Below are 16,963 nucleotides of genomic sequence, written 5' to 3' on the forward strand. Positions count from 1 at the left end.
TTGCATGACATCAAGTCTGTGATTTGCAGTCCTCTGAAGATGCCTTGTCATATGTTCTTAACAAAAGAAAACGCAAAGGGCTTTTCCAGGTAGGAGAGTTTAGGTTCACTTAAAATCATAGCTAAGAAAACATGTTTGAATTTCTGTTTTCCTTAATTTTTTAAGACCATTATGTACAGAATTTACCATCTACTTGGAAAGGGAACAGGGCAATGGTGTAGTAAGTCAATTCTGATAATTATAATTTTGACAGGCAAAAATCAGTTTAAGTGTACGATTTGTATGGGGGTCAGCTACACCTTCCAGATATCACTCTCAAGGCCTTTAGTCAGTCAATTCAGCAAAAAATGTAAAGTACGGAGGTTTTGTTTGTATGCAGGAACTGTTGAACTGATTGCTGACAGTCTCTGTTCAGTCCTAGACTGAGGAGATGTGTCTGTTACCAACAGATGCATGTGGTATCTTGTTTGTCTTCCTCAAGGTTATGCTATGCAGTAAGATTACCCACATTTTTTGGTTAGGAAATCACTAATATTCTGAGTTAGTACAGTAATACATTTCAAGCTCTTACTGGACATATAGAATGCTTGTTTACTATATTATTTTGGTGACATGTTATATGTTTTCTCTTTTTCTAGTTTCAAAAACGAGGGATAGTAAGCAGAAAATAAAGTTAAAATAGAGGGAAAAGAAGCATCCTTTCACATCCTTCTTTCAAGATGTAACAGTTTGGTTCCCTCCAACACAATTTATTTGGAAATTGGGAAAAAGATGCTTGTATAGAAAAGATACTTAAAAAAGTAATCCTGGAAGCTACACCGGTCTTATTTACACATGGTAAACACAAAGCCAACAACAACTAGATAAACAACACAACTACAGCTACCAGCCATGTTGTCTTACACAATATTTTGCAGGTATATGGAGGTACAGGTTTATCCCGTCATTACTTAAAGCAAGCAGAACCAGTGTCACAATGAAAAGTCAAACCTACCATATCTCCTACCTCAGCAGGTCAGGCTCAACACTGCAGTAACTCAGAAAAATGTTTGGTTAGCTTCGAAGAGGAAAAAAGAAACCCAATTCTGGTCTCAGTCTTCTAAGTAAACAGACCCAAATTTACCCAAAACTGACTATTTGTATAGAGCTGGCTGTCAAAAGCAGATTCAGTTGACACAGCTAAGCTGTTTTTTTGATCCTGATAAAGATTACAGACTGAATGATCCATGTAAAAAGATTGGAGGATTCTCAATTCACTCATTTACCTATATCAAAAAGTTCACACACATCACGGAGAAAGAGAATCCCCTTGACATATTGTGGCAGGTATAACCACATACCTACACACACAATCGTGCACACTAAAAATAAGAGAAAGAAGTAACTCTTCCAACCGACACAGCTTGTGTAGGACACAATGTAGTGCAATATAAAAAAAATCCCAGACACCCCTGTGGCAAGAACTTATCACGCTTAATCGAAAGAAAATATCTTAAATGTCCTTGGGAAAGAACTGACCCCATATCTCTCCTCTCTCATGCAGTGTGCTGTGCAAGTTATACTGTCATTCTTCCTCTGGCCCAGGAAATCTTTAATGATCTATTTGAATGGCACAGGCTCAAATGGTGAAGTCAGGGGTTTTTACACTCCAGGATAATCTGCAGTAATACACCTAGGACACTCTTCTGGCATGATGTTAGCTGTGGCCAAGAAGCAAGTTTTGGAAATTTGCACTGGGAAAGGAACCTTGGACTCCCCAGACTGTGGAAGCATTACATGATGAAGCTACAGAAGAATAAAATGAAGGACCTTTCTATCCCTCTCACTTTGTTTCTGAATAAAATAAGACAGTGCTTTATATAGAACCCAGCCCTGCCAGCATGCCATATGTATTGTCTAGAGCACGCCTCCCAAAGACGGCTCCGCTGGAGAATCCCTTATTTCATCTGAAAACAGGGGAATGAATCGCTCCCTAGCAGTGCCTCTTTCTCTCTTTCTGCTGGTTGTAAGGGAATCCTAAAGAACCAGTTTAGAGGGCATAAGAACTCATGAATCCTACCCTAAAAGTCCATCCAAGTCACACTGCATGTAAGTCTCTCTGTGTCTCAGCTCCTCCTTTATAAAGGGGTTCTTAACATTTCGCTGCCTCTGATTTATTGTGCATGTAAAGGCACTGATGTGTGTCAGGCACTCACGTAGTATCTTAATGGAGTAATATAAACATTAATGATGATTTTGGGGTTTGTTCTGTGACAGATCCTGAGTTTAGCTCAGTTCATGTGGGGTCCCCGAATCAAACAGTGATCTGAGGGAATTTACACACATACAAGGGAATCTTATACATGCTCTGCCTTTCCTTGAGAGATTGGAATCCCCTGATGCATACCTCTAATTGATTTTTCTCTGGCAGGACACAAATTAAATTAATGGACTCGAATAATTTCCCGCCCTACTATACTGGACTGTCCTACATAATTACTCTGAATAACCTTTATTTTAAAAGCACCAGGTAACTTATGAGAAGACCTCCTGTGTGTCTTTAAAGGTATTAATGTGCTACTGAGAGGGGCTTCACCTCTTAAATGATGGAAATGTAAATAATTTTTTCTGTCTTCTCAGAGGATCCTTCTCACTACATTAAACCAGATATAAATCTCCAATGCTGACTCATCTCTATGAGATAATATAAATTCAAATTTCACATGCATGCAAGAATGGTCATATATTAGAACAAAGTATTTTGCAATAAACACCATCCATGTCTGGATCTTACTAAAAATTAAAAAAATAACTAAAACTGGGATTATACCTCAGATGGGGAGAAAAATATTAATTTTTTAGGTTAATGTCTATTTACTCAGGAGACTTTAACTAGTTTTACGTCTACTCTTCTGCGTTTTGTGAGGTCATACATATATCTATACATTGTTGGATAGAGTATTGTAGTATATTCATTTAACAAATGAGTTAGCCTATACTGGGACCTGGAAACACTGATCAACCTAATTACATGTACAGTGGTTTGTCTCTTTGTGACTTGTGGTCTTACACCAAACCTTTCCTTCCAACTCATCAATGCTTTTGAAAAGGTTCCAACTAGCTTCCATTTATTAGAGAAAGTAGCCCATAATAAGCTAGTTGACAGAATAGATAATGCTTTGCCACTAACAGCATGTTATAATCTGAAAAAAAAAAAAAAGCTAATTCTCCCATCAGAGTGACAGAATCTCGCTCTGAAATACCCCTATTTGTCACCCTAAAAGGCAAAACAAAAAACACCATAGCAAATGATTAAATTAAGTACAAAGAGAGAAACATGTATCTAGGCAGATGCTAGCTATTTTCCACAATGACAGCCATTTTTCTTACCCTTAATTCAATATTTTGGATAGACATTGTTAGCTGCATTGGACTTCTGTACTATTCTGGATTTGTGGTTTCATTGAAAGAATAATTTGAGTCTTGGGAGGATGATTGCATTTACTGAACAGGAAAGAAAGTTGTGATTTGAACTGAGCCTATGTTAAATCAGCTAATGATATCCTGATCCTTAAAATAAAGAAATTGATACAATATTGGTAAAAGTCTTTATGAAAATGTTTTGATAATAACTTCTTTATAACATTCAAGCTTTATGCAACTTTTAGATCTGATCTCCTGCAAATTAAACCTGTAGCACTTGTTTTGAAACATGCCTGAACTGTATTTTAAAATTTTCTTCCCCTTAGTTCTCTGATACTTATAATATTCTACCATTTTGCATTTTTCCAACTAACGAATAACTAGCTTCCAAAGCATTTACCATTTTTTGAGTCTGTCATTTAAGTTTACCCAGTTCAGACTTCTGCAACTAGTTCTAGCAAGCTTCTACTTTGCTTTTAAATCAAAAGAAGTTTTTTGTTTATTTGGGTTTGGTTTCTTTTTTTGTTTAGGTTTTTTTTGGGGGGAGGGGGCGGGGTTGGTTATTTTTTTTTGGTTGGTTGGTTGGTTGGTTTAGTGTTTTTTTTGGTTTTTGTTTTGTTTTTTGTGGAACGGCATGTTTGATCAGACAGCCAAAACTCAAGTAACCTGAGTTACTGACATGCCTCTTTCACTTACTTTCCACTCTGCAGCTATGCTTTGGGAGTAGGGTTAATTCTTTAAGCTTTGGTGTATTAATTGCAAGATATATTCAGTCGCAGAGAATTTGTCTTATTTCAACTAACATTTTTGAATTCTGTTATCACAAAGATGTCTATGAAACGTATGAATCTATAAATGCAAATTAACATCAACATGTGGAAACATCTAATTTACTGCAGGTGGATCTTATTTTAAAATAGCATTTATATATTGCTTCACTGTACTATATTATAAAAGATTACATATACCAGGCACATGACAAACACGAAAAATAAACAATAGGTGACATATTTAAGGACTGACAACAAACATTCCCTTTCCTGCCAGCACATTGCTCCTTTATAGAAGAAACACTGGGAGAATACAGACGTGACCGTTATCATCTCTATATGTCTTAGACAGAAATTCTAGATCACATTAAACAAACATTAGAAGGCGGTAAAAAAATTACATGGGTTGGCTCTTGAAAACAAACAAATGAAATTAAACAAAGCAACAAGTAAACTAACAAAAAGAATTCCACACAAAAAATTTAATTTTCATCTTTCTCCTTGCCCTGCTGAGCATGGTCCAATGGAATGGCTTAATAGCACATGCATTTCATCAAAACTAGGGCCAGCCTGGCAATCACAGGGATGATTGCTGAAATTCCACTTTAAAAATAAGTGCAAAAATGGAAACACTAACAAATACTATTGAAAAATACATATTCTTTGCTCTAAAAATGGATAAATAGAATGTTCTAAATACAGAACTATTGTCAAAGGATGAAAACTATTATGTTGGTATCCAGGCAAAACACACAGTACCTTCTTTACGTAGAACATATATAATAATTCCATTCCTTTTGCATTTTTAAATAACCTCAACATAAAGATACCAATATTCTTACATAAAGAGATAGAGAAAGCTAGAGAGAGGAAGGTAGGTATAAAATACACATATATACATACTACGTTATTGCGTGGAATAAGAGGAAAATCTGTCAAAGTTTTACTTGCTTTCCTCTATTCTGGATAAGTACTTTAAAAATACCACTGATTTTTATGAGAAACTGAGAATCATTTAAAAAATCCCAACTACTTCTGCAAGTGTCTCAAGGTTGAAGACTTAGTAATTGTTTGTAAATTTCTAAATTATCTAGATAATGGGCTCATGAAATGTTACATTGTAAAATATGTAAAAGAATAGATGCATTTGCAGTGCATTAGATATGGAGGCATAAAGCAACAAGGCAAAAAATGAAGAACTATTCAGAAATTAGAAAACATGCAAATCTGAAACAAAAGCAGATAAGGAAACTGATTTTGTCTCTTGCATGACACATTGTGAAATCTTCCAAGAAGTCAGAAATAGACTATCATTCAGCAAATTACTGATAACAAATCTGAAAATCTAGGGGCACGTTTCCATGGCCAACTCTACAGGGATAGAAAAAAGAGGTAGAAGCAAGAGAAGTATAAAAAAAGTGTTTTTCCTATCCTAGAAAAATCATTCACAACAGGAGGGGTAGAACCCTGCAGAAAGCAAACTGCAATATATTGAAGATATAGCAGTTGTTTATAATACCTGTTCCAAAGATCTTTTTTGATCTCAATCTGATGTATGTATCTCAAGGAAGCATTCATTCAGATGTTGCCTTTACAACCAGAGGAATTAATGCAGCTGTCACAACACCTTCTGAGGAGCAGATGCTGTTCAGCAGCAGCTGCATACAAAAACAGATTCTCAGAGTTTTGGAAGAGTTTGGGGCATGACTGGTTGGAACAGTTACCTTTCCCCATGGCTAGATGTCCATGTAGGAAAACCAGAGAAGATAATTCACTTAAGAATAGCTATTGCTTGGAGGATGTCCCTTAGAAGTATACGCATCAAAGCAGAATCTGCGAGTATAAATTAGCTCCTATGTCTCTGAGCACTCAGCCTCCAGTGTTTACAACCCATTTGTCCCTTCCAGAAGTGAGGACAATTTTAGAAAGTTTCTGTGACAAAAGCCTCTAAGGGGGTTTCCTGTCTTCTTTCATTTCTCCATTCCTTCTTCCAGCCTGCTAGTTTTCCCCATTTATCGTATTGGGGGGAAAAAAGCTAAGATGTCCCATGGCCAATTTTTTGTTTTCTCTGTTATACTATTCAATAAACTGCATTTCTAAATGAAGAAAAATCATGAGCAGACTACGCAAGCTTAATATCCTCCTCTTTCCATCCACATCTGCAAACACATTACTTCTCAGGTTAGGAAAACAGCTTGTGCTCTAACAGCTTTCTCACACAGGCTGCTATGCTGTTGCTGGCACAAAGTCGTGTTTGCGCAAGAGCTGGTGGTGCCTGGTGGGATGAACTAAAATTTTCTGCTAAATGCTGCTCCTTGCCAGAAATTTTTAAAGCCTAAACATAATTCTAGTTCTTGTTCTATGTAACCCACCCTACTCAGTCTCTGCATCCTCATCCCACCGGGCATCGGCTCTTGTGCAAAAAGGTCTTTGTGCACAACAGCCAACGCCCACTGAGATGAGCTAAAATTTTCTGCTAAATGCTGGTTGCTCCTTGCCAGAAATTTTTAAAATCTAACAATAATTCCAGTTCTTGTGCTATGTGACCCACCCTGCTCGGTCTCTGCATCCACATCCCACCAGGAGCCAGCTCTTGCGTGAAAACAACTTCATCATGTTTGTGCAAGAGCCAGCACCCGGTACCATGCGTTTAAATTTTCTGCAAAATTCTGCCACTTGCCAGAAATTTTTAAAGCCCAACAATACCTCCAGTTCTTGTCCTATGTGACCCACCCCGCTCAGTGGCCTGACCGAGCATTTCTGCAAAATGCTGCTCCTTGCTAGAGCTTCTGAAAGCCTAGGAAGTGTTGTGTGTTGTCATACATGATCCAGCCTGCCTGGTCCCTGAAGCTTTGGCCTGCCAGGTGTGGGCTGTTTGTCGTGTGTTTGTGCAAGAGTCAGTGCCAAGTGGCCTGAGTGACCATGTTCTGTGAAATGCCACTCCTTGCCCAAGAGTCTGAAAGCCTAGGCAAAGTTGCACATCCCATCCTGTGTGACCCAGCCTGCTGGGTCCCTGCCATCTTGGGCCCCCAGGCACCAGCTCCCAGTGTGATGGGCTAAAATTTTCTGCTAAATGCTGTTCCTTGCCAGAAATTTTTAACTGCTATTTAGCTGCCATATTTCTTTTGGTTTAAGTATAAATGTTGTAGAATATTTCTGAGTGATTAACATTTTGCAACTAATGGTTCTGGCTTGTGTGTGCTTGGCAAAGCTATATTTTAAATCACTGAATATTAACTGATCTTCCATAAAATTTCAACGAAACTTAATTTCTTTACTGTCAAATTTTGCATAGCAGGAGCAGTTTTAAAAAACCTGTTGTAACCACTTCTCTACTTCCTTGCCTTTCATTTTCTTCAGAAATTACATACAGCGGTGTGTCTTTAATGTTTATTATGGAAGAAATTTTACTTGCTCAGATATAAAAATAGTTTGAGCCCTGCTGTTATGGCATAATAGATAATCTGAATTCAGGCAATAAATGTGATGCTATAAAACAAAGACACATATCTTATTGTAAGAAGCATGTGTACTCTTCAGATTTAACTCTGATTTAGTATCTATTTTGGCACTGTATGCTACTGAGCCGGATTTTCATACAGTTAACAATAACTGTGGTATCTGAATACTTAAACTGCTGACATTTGCTCTGTGTAACAGCACACGCAAGAACGCACTGGCTTTTGTTTATTAATTTAGGTAGATACAGACAGATTCAGAAAATATAACATCATGTAGAGCAACAGTGCAATTCCAAAATAGAACCTAACATACCTGGGTGGAGATATCAATTTAAGATGACTGCAACATGACTGCTAATTTACAATATTGCTGGAACCTCCTCTTCTATGTCACTGTAATGTCACAGTGAATTTGTTCTTGCTATTTATGCAAAAACAATTGCAATACAGGCAATAATGAACATTCACTTGCATAAAACCGGACAGTAATTGCAGCCAGACAGCCTGCTGACACAGTAGGTCTAAATGAGCTATGCTTGTATGCATACACTCTGACACCAGCTCTCCCTTACCTCCCTAAACCAGATGGCCTGAGGAAATACCATTCCTTTTTCAAGGATGAGGTCAAAACAAAGCAAGGGGATTCACTCCATCAAGGGATGTGGGGATCACAGCTCTGAGCAACAGGTAGCTTTTAAGTATACTTCCATTAAAGAGAATCTGAACAACTGAATTGACACAGCAGTTCCCTTTACAACACAACAGAAAAATCAGCAATGCTCTCAGAAGATCTATGTGATTAGGTCCCGCAGTGAATAACACAGAGCTAAATTCTTTAGCTGTGAATCCTGACTGTGCTTAAACAAAAGACAGATACCCAGTGGGCTGAGCACTTAATATAGATCTGGGCAGGCACTGCAACAGGCTTTCAGAACTTGTGAAACTTTTACTCTATAGTCTCTGTAATGGCAAAGAGATTTTGAGAAGTCTGGAATGAAACACTACTGAATATTTTGACAGATGTCAATACATTATTTTCCAATTACCTTTCTCTCGTGGATTTTGCCTGAATTCTTGTATCTTTCTTTCTTGTAACATCTCCTCCTCAGGTTCCCCATCTGTGAGACAAAAGACACTGTCAGCTGATGGTGCTGTTGCTGCCTTAAAAAATGCTGTATGTTGGGTATGTTCACATGCCAAGTAAGACTGAGCTGGATACAAATGGTGTTTCCCAGGTTGTACCTAGGCAAAAAAAACTCTGCTTACCTGAGAGCATAAAATCAGAACCCCCTCAGGCTGGTGGACTTCAGCCTAATCTAAAGGAATATTTAGCAATTATTTGAGTGAAGTCCAGAAGGTTTAGATCTGCAACTGCATTCCAAATGCATTTGTGGGGGCAAGCACAGGGGTTCAAGATAGTTTCTAGAGTTGTTAACAGTTTACATGTTGCCAACGCAATAATTTCTCAAAGCAGGCTGGTACCCTGGTCCATCCATGGAGCATCTGACCCTTCTGCCAAGGTTGCACAAAGCTGCCTGCTTTGCTTTTCCTTTCCAGCCTCAGCCAGTGGGAGGCCAACAGTGCTGGCAACAGCAGGTGCTCTTGCTGCTTTTCCATCCCCTGTGGCAACAAGCTCAGAGGAACGTTCCGTTATTCAGATAAACAAAAGTGTGATGTTTCCCTCCTGCTTCCACTTTCATGCTAGAGAGATGCTAGCTGGCACAGGAGACTGGTTGCCTGTCTTTGGACCTGTTTGCCACTAAACAATTTGCCTTTCCTCACACTGCCTCTTTTGTTTATTTTTTAAAATATTGCTCTTTTGTTAGTTTTAAAAGCATACTCTGTCTTTCCCATAAGAACAAGGTTCTGATATCAAAAACATTAGCGTGCAGCTACAGAGTTAGTACATTAAAATATCAGAGTATCACTCTAGCAGTGTTTGAATTTCAAAAAACAGAATTGCTCAATAACTGGATATTTGATTCTTAGAAGAGTTAATGGATACATCTCCAGTAAAAATGTATCTCTATTAGTTACTAAAATTTTTACCAGCTCAAGATGTACCTTTTAGTGTATTAGCCCAAGTTTAGTCGATTTAATTTTTAGTTCAACAGATGAGGAATAAGGATTTAAACTACATGGTTTTCAAACTGGAAAAATAGTGTGGTTATCTGACTACTCAAGTTTCCACTCTGCAATATTTAATTCATTATTACTATAGCAATGGACACTTTGTATTGCAAATATTTTCTTTTCATTCTTTCAGCAGATTATTAGAACAGTATAAATTGATATAGTTTACGTTTCTTTGACTGATTCTTAAGATTGGGGAAGTGCCTATTTAGAGTGTAAGTGGGGGGGGGAGGGTGTGGGACAAAGCACAGCTTTTGGAAATTAGGAACTCTTCACAGTACCTGACCCGTACAGTTTATGAAATTAGGCCTTTATAGATGAAGAATATTATGATCGTAAGATGAATTTATGAGAAGATAGCAAAATTCAAACATGTAAATCAAGAAAAATGAATCACACAGTTCTTTCAGAATTAATTTCATTGGCCTGTTGTATTAAAATGCAATCTAATAATACACACATGGGACAGGGAGATAATGGAAGACACCTACAATAATCACTGTAATACCTTCCTGAAATAAGAATAGTTTAATATTGGAGCAGCACATTTCTAATTAAATATTGCTTTCTTAATACTCTTGACTAAACATTACAGACTGTAATTTAGACATCCTCAAATATTTGCTTGTAATATGAACAGCAGAATATGTATATTGGAGAAATTGAATTAGTTCAAGATATTTTTGATTAAAACCACAACTCTTGATCAAGAGTTTCCCATGGTTGCAAAGCAGATGTTTTAAATAAGGTAATTTAAATAAGCATGAGAAGAAATATTTTGGCAATGGGAATTTGGAAATACTTCTGGTAGGTACCACTATGCATATGTTTAAAAATTAGCCAGCAATCAATGCACTGTCAAACACTGCATCATACGAAGTGGTGGAGCCCCACAGTCCATCTTGTCTCTATGATGAACGTATGCATGTACATAAAGAAGAGCCAACAGCTCATGAGTAGATTCCACTCAACATTTAAGCACACTTCTACTCTAAATGGAATGCCTTTTTATTTAACAGAGCTACTACCTGTGTATATTCAGAAACATGGCTGATTTCCCTAGTAACTAAAATAAATGGTTATTTACTTACAGTCCTGCTAGCACTGCAAACCTAATGGAATCCTAGAGAAGTGACCTGGTTTCAGTTTTGGTGTACCAGCACTGGCATAAACTGAGCTCTTGCTGCAAAATCTTCCTGACCGATGAGCATAAACCAAGAATGCAAAGTTTTGGTTCTCAGACTGCAAACAAGGCTTCCAAAGACTTGCTAACGTATTTTCTTCTCTTTTGTTTCTAATAATTAAACATCTGTAATGCAAAGTCAATGTGGACAACATATATGCAAGCACATACCATTTCTATAGCATATAAAGGCAGAATCAGTTTGAGATGAAGCATTGAAACAAAAATAACAAACAATTCCAGAATTAAGACTACTCTCACTGCTGATACAATCCCTTCTATTCTATGTATTTTAGCAAGTGCTCTCCACCCCCTGATTACATTTCCAATATGAAATGGAACTACCAAAGCCTGGTTTCATAACTCTGCTATCTCTGATAACATTTTTAGCATTTAACTGACCTAAAAATGGGCAGGACCTTTACCTTCTGTAAATTACTGAAAATGGAGAAAAAAGTTCTACAAAATAAAGATATAATTGGAGAAACTAGCATTGAAGAGATAGAATAGTAAATAAGGAAATACTGCCTTCACTGAACTCCAAAGCAAGTTTCTTATCAACTTTGTGAAGCTAGGCTTTCTTCCTTTTTTAATAGCACTGTAGCAGTTTATTAGTTTGTTTATGATTGTGGAATCCCAACATATTCTTCATATTTTACAGCTATGACTGCTAGCACTTGGCATAGTTTAGACAGTAGATATTACCTTACAGTTTTCTAGTCTGAAGAGCTGAACAAAATGTAACAGCCCTTTAATTATTTGTTAATCTCTCTTAGGTGTGTTAGCTTGCTATCATTGCATTGCACTGGATTTATGCAACAGATTATGGACATATTTTCAGCCTGGAAGAAAATGAACAGTTTTCAAGGTGGTGAAAAGCTCAAGGACTCTGAGAAACTTGACCTCAAATGTTATATATTACATGTCAAATAAGCTGCCACAATGGCAGCTGTTAGGAAAATAGTATATACTTTAAGAAAAGGCATACTGACATCATCGCTCATGTGCAATACATATGAAGCAATCCAGTGTTCATAAAAATCACCTGTTGAACAAAAGTGGCAGGCAAGAGAAGCCCTACCTAGCATGCTGCACTGTAACAGCAGAGGGTAATTCAACCACAAGAAAATAAAAGCTAGATAACAACAAAAAATAAAATGGCTCTAGCAGTCCAAGTTTTCCAAGTCAGTAAACAAGAATATTTCAGACTGTGTAAGAAGCAAAAAGGTTAAGTTCTTGAACAATGCACATGTTATATGCTCTCTCTTCTCCATTATGACAACAGCAGGACTCCTTGTCCTGCAGGGCCCTTCTCTTTGCACACTGGCTTATCCATGGAGGAGAAGGTAAGAAACAACATCCCCAGCCATGCCTGGGCCTGGCTGCACCTGTCACTCCAGGTAGTGGCTTCTTGATTCAAGACAGATCATTGGAAGAGAAGACTTGGGAACTTGACTTGGGAACACATACAGCATAAAGTAGATCTGAGTAGCATGTGTTGGCATGTTCATGGTAGCAAGATCCTGCTGGCTTACAGAATAGCTCCCAGAACACTGCAGAATTTCTGCTCTTGTAGTTAGTTGTACTCACATCTACTTTTTTTTTTCTGGGTAGGCTTATCCAGCATCACAGCAACTCTTCTAACTTCTTGTCCTGTACCAACTAGTGAAGAAAGCATCCTCATCATTGCTGGCATATATTTTGCCTACATTAAGCTCACAAAGTTGTGCTAGATAGTGTTGAAATGTATGTTTTGGTAGTATCTTGGTTTTGTGGCTTTTTTTTTGTTTGTTTTGCTTTGTTTTGGTGGGGTTTATTTGTTTGTTTGTTTTCGGTTTTTCTCCTCTCCTCTCCTCTCCTCTCCTCTCCTCTCCTCTCCTCTCCTCTCCTCTCCTCTCCTCTCCTCTCCTCTCCTCCTTTTGTTCTTGTAATTGTTGTTTGTTTGGCTTGTTTTTTGTTGCTGTTTTTAGGTTTTTTGATTGGTTGTTTGTGGTGGTTTCCCCCCACAACCCCTCCACGGACATCCACCAAGGAACATTTCCTACTGTAAATGCAGTTGCCATGCCTTGATAATTAGGTGCACTATGCAGCTAGGGATTAAAACATGAAAAACTGAGTGATGTGAAATTAACTTCAGTGATATAGTTCAAGATAAACCTTATAGGTGTTTTCTGCAGGTTCAGGTAAAGAACATGAACATTTGAATAGAAAGTTCTTTAAAATATATAGTCTGTGCTACTTTGACTGAAGATAAAGTAATGGCTGGAGAAACTTCTCCTTTATAATTGCACATAGCAACAGATCTCCCACACCTCTCTGTGTTAAGTCCTGTATATTTAACATGATTTTACTCCATGTATCCTGCAACATTTTTGTATTGGAAAACCTGGACTTGTAAAATTAGTATCTTCAATATTACTGATGTACCCTGTAGCCAGACCCTGATGTGGCATATTTGTAGTCCTAAAATGTGCAGCTTTAAAATTTATCAGAATGGAATAATTAGATAACATCTTATATACCTGCTACAATGTTTTACACATGAATTATTTTAAAACCACTGCGAGATTCAAACAAGAATTTGACAGAGAAAAAAAGGCAGTAACTCTTATGAGTAATTTAGGCATGTCAAAAATACAAAATGTTGCCTTTTTTCTTTTATGATTTGTGACATAAGAATGGATTACATCTGCACTATTTTCTACTTTGGTTATGATTTTTGTCATTCAAATGAAGACACAGCAAGAAAGAATGAAAATCAATTCTTATTGTTCAGTGTAAACTACTTGCATCACAGTCTTAAAAAGGAAATGAATAGAAAAACATTGTAAAAGTGCAATTCTAATAACGTGAATTGTAACTTTGATGGAAAAATCATATAAAATTCACTAGTGTGTAAGTAGTTTCAGTAGAATTATTTCATTCTCCATGATGTAATATCTGAGAGCAACCAAAATATGATGCCCTTGAAGTCCTCAATGACTAGGATATCTACCTTTCTTCTCCATTGTTACAGTCACTGCCATTACAATTAATTTATCTGGTGCCATTTTCCAGTCTAGTTATAATTCTTGTCTGTTTTAGTTATAATTCTTGTCACAGAAATGAAGAATTTGAAACATTTTATGGATCCTGCATTTGGTTTCATTGCTAATTCCACCTCCATATTCGTCTACAGGCACAGCCTCATGAATACATATGTAAAGGTTCACTGAGCCAACCAAATGAAATATAGAATATTAACAAGATGAAACTTCCTTCTCCTTGCTGAATGGCATGTTACTACATATCACTAGTAGACATAGCAATTTGTATAAATCATGCTGTGACATGCATAAGACAGAAGGTAGAAAACAATAGAAAACTACAAAATCCTTGGTATGCTTTTAAAGTAGAGTCGTTCTTAAATACCTACAAGTGTGATTAGACGGCAACATGTAGGTGTATCTCTCTAACCAGGTAAGGAATTATCATGGAATCACAGAATGCACTATATCTTAACAATAAAATGAGGTACTACAGATAACCTTGCTTCCCAAAATAGTACAGGCTCTGAGGTCCACAAATTCTAGAGATAACTGTGATCTCTGCATATTCCTATATGTATCTCAAGTTTTAGGTTTGAGCCTCAGAATGAGCAGAGTTACCCAGCAGCACCAAGAAAACCCTGAAGAACATTCCTCAGTAACTTATGGATGATCTGCCATGCTGGCAGGCAGTTATTACAGAATCAAGTCTTGTATTCTTACAGCATTTGGGAAGCCTTGCATCTTAACATGACAGATATCGGTATTATAATTTTCTGGTTCTGTTTGTCAACATATTTGAGAAATTTAGATCGTTGAGGAAAATCAGCAACAATATTGGTAAATTAAGGCCTGTCTACCCCACACAGTGCAGACGCCGCGTTCTCATTTTGGTATCTACCCAACTTGTACAAGACAGAGCAGAAGGAATAGATAATATTTCTCCTATCAGATGAAGTAATTTATTATCTTAAGTTTAGGGGCTTACTGCTGTGAAAATATCATTTCCAGCTCTGGGAGAAATTCAGATGATGATGGATCCAAACTGTGACATTGCAATTTATGGTATGCTCTTACTTGTAATTTCATCGCAAAACCATTGTTCCACAAATTCTACAAAGGACAGCAAACTCACCACTCCGCTCAGAGAAACTGTTAAGATTTTAAGACTTCTCCTTCAAGTATTATGAAGTTTCAAAAATAGATGGATCACAAAGGAAGTGCTCAAAAGCATTAGGATTTTGCATGCTTTGTTCAGTAGCAAAAGCCACGTGGTCCTGGCAGAGACTCACAAGGACGGACTGCATTGCTCCATCTCGCACCACCCTGCAGCTCTGCCCCTGCTCTCAGCACTGCGCAAGCAGTGATTACCTGGCAGGCAGGAGGGAGCACCCTGTGCACCCTCACCACATCACAAAACTTTGAAATGAGTGCCAATATAACAGATGCTAGCAGGAGAAGGCTCACAGTCTTCTACTTTGCCTGTCAATTTGTACTAGCACTATGTCCTTCAGCTAAACCTCTCCTTGCAAAGAAGCCTCTTGCAAAACAGAAGCGCACTGTGTCCCTTTTTTTCTTGTGTGATGTGCAAGGTCTAATTCTATTGAAGTACAGAATTAATAATAGACTGAAACAAAGCACCACAAGCAAGTTCCCGTCGCTTTTCTCTCCAACATGCATTAATTAGGTAAGAAACACCAAGCAAACATAAGCACTAAAACACTGGGAAATGCAAAATGTAGGCAGACCATGCTAGCCATGTGCATCTGCTCTAAATACAAATTTAACTGCCTGAGGACAAACTCTCTTAGGAGGACTTCTGCTTAACTCTCCATACAGAGTGGTCAATGCTTAGATAAATGGGTAGCCAGTCAGCATTTAGTTTTCTTCACTTTGTTTAATGTGTGGCCTCAGGCTTCCTTTACTAAGCACTATTCCTCTCTGAATAAAGATTCCAAATGTCAGAGTGATTCATGTACGTTTATTCATTTAAACAAACAAGGAACTGCATATCAACATCACGGAAAAAACGAAAAAAAACCAAATCAACCAAAAAAAACCCCCAACCAACAACAACAAAAAAACCCCCACACAAGTGTCCCTCATAATTTTAGGTCATTATTTTTAAAAAGGGAATCTTCATTGAGAACTCAGTTACTTCAAGAGAATTTTTTTTTTCTATTTTAATACAACAAACAAATTACTTATGCTTTTTGTCTTTAAGATTGAGACTTTTATAACCTTGCTCATTTCTTGCTTCATTGATAACTCCATGGAGTTCATAGACTCACCTTAGTGTTTTCCCACCATCCCTCTTTACAGCAGTACAAAATGGAATGACACAGAGCATATAAGAATTCAATCCACCAAAAATGTGTATTTTCCATCATGAACTAGATTTAATAGGTGTTTGTGAATATGTTTCAATGTTTTTATTTTTCTACTTAAAATGTGTGTCTTTATGTCCAATTTGAGACATTCTTTCAGTGCCATCAGAGTCAGAGAAGCATTTGCAATATCTCTGTTGCATTATGAACTTTTATTTTATGAGAGCAGATCCATCTCTCCAGCCACTTACAGGACTAATGTAACTAATGTTTGTCATTTTTCATTCTATCAGAGGTTCATGACTTATTCAAAGCTATTTTACAAAAATATTTTCTACTTCTACTAGACTGATAACAGCAGAAGGTAAAGAAAACAATATTAACTTCTTTTTCTGACAGAAATCACATATATTGGTGAACTACCACAAAAAAGTAGATGCATTGATAACTGAGATTCATATATTATTCTATTTTTCTTCTTAGCAAGGACAGAACAGTAAATCATAGGCTGGGAAGTTTACCTTTCTTTTCTACTCCTACATATTATCTTTGTAGCTGAGACAACAATATAGCGGTTAAAAAAATACAATGGAGTAGCTGTGGTACATAGTACTGCATCAGGCCCTATCCATGTTCAAGAAGTGCCATCTACATGATTGCA

This window comes from Nesoenas mayeri (assembly GCF_963082525.1).
Source record: "Nesoenas mayeri genome assembly, chromosome: 4".
Taxonomy (NCBI): domain Eukaryota; kingdom Metazoa; phylum Chordata; class Aves; order Columbiformes; family Columbidae; genus Nesoenas; species Nesoenas mayeri.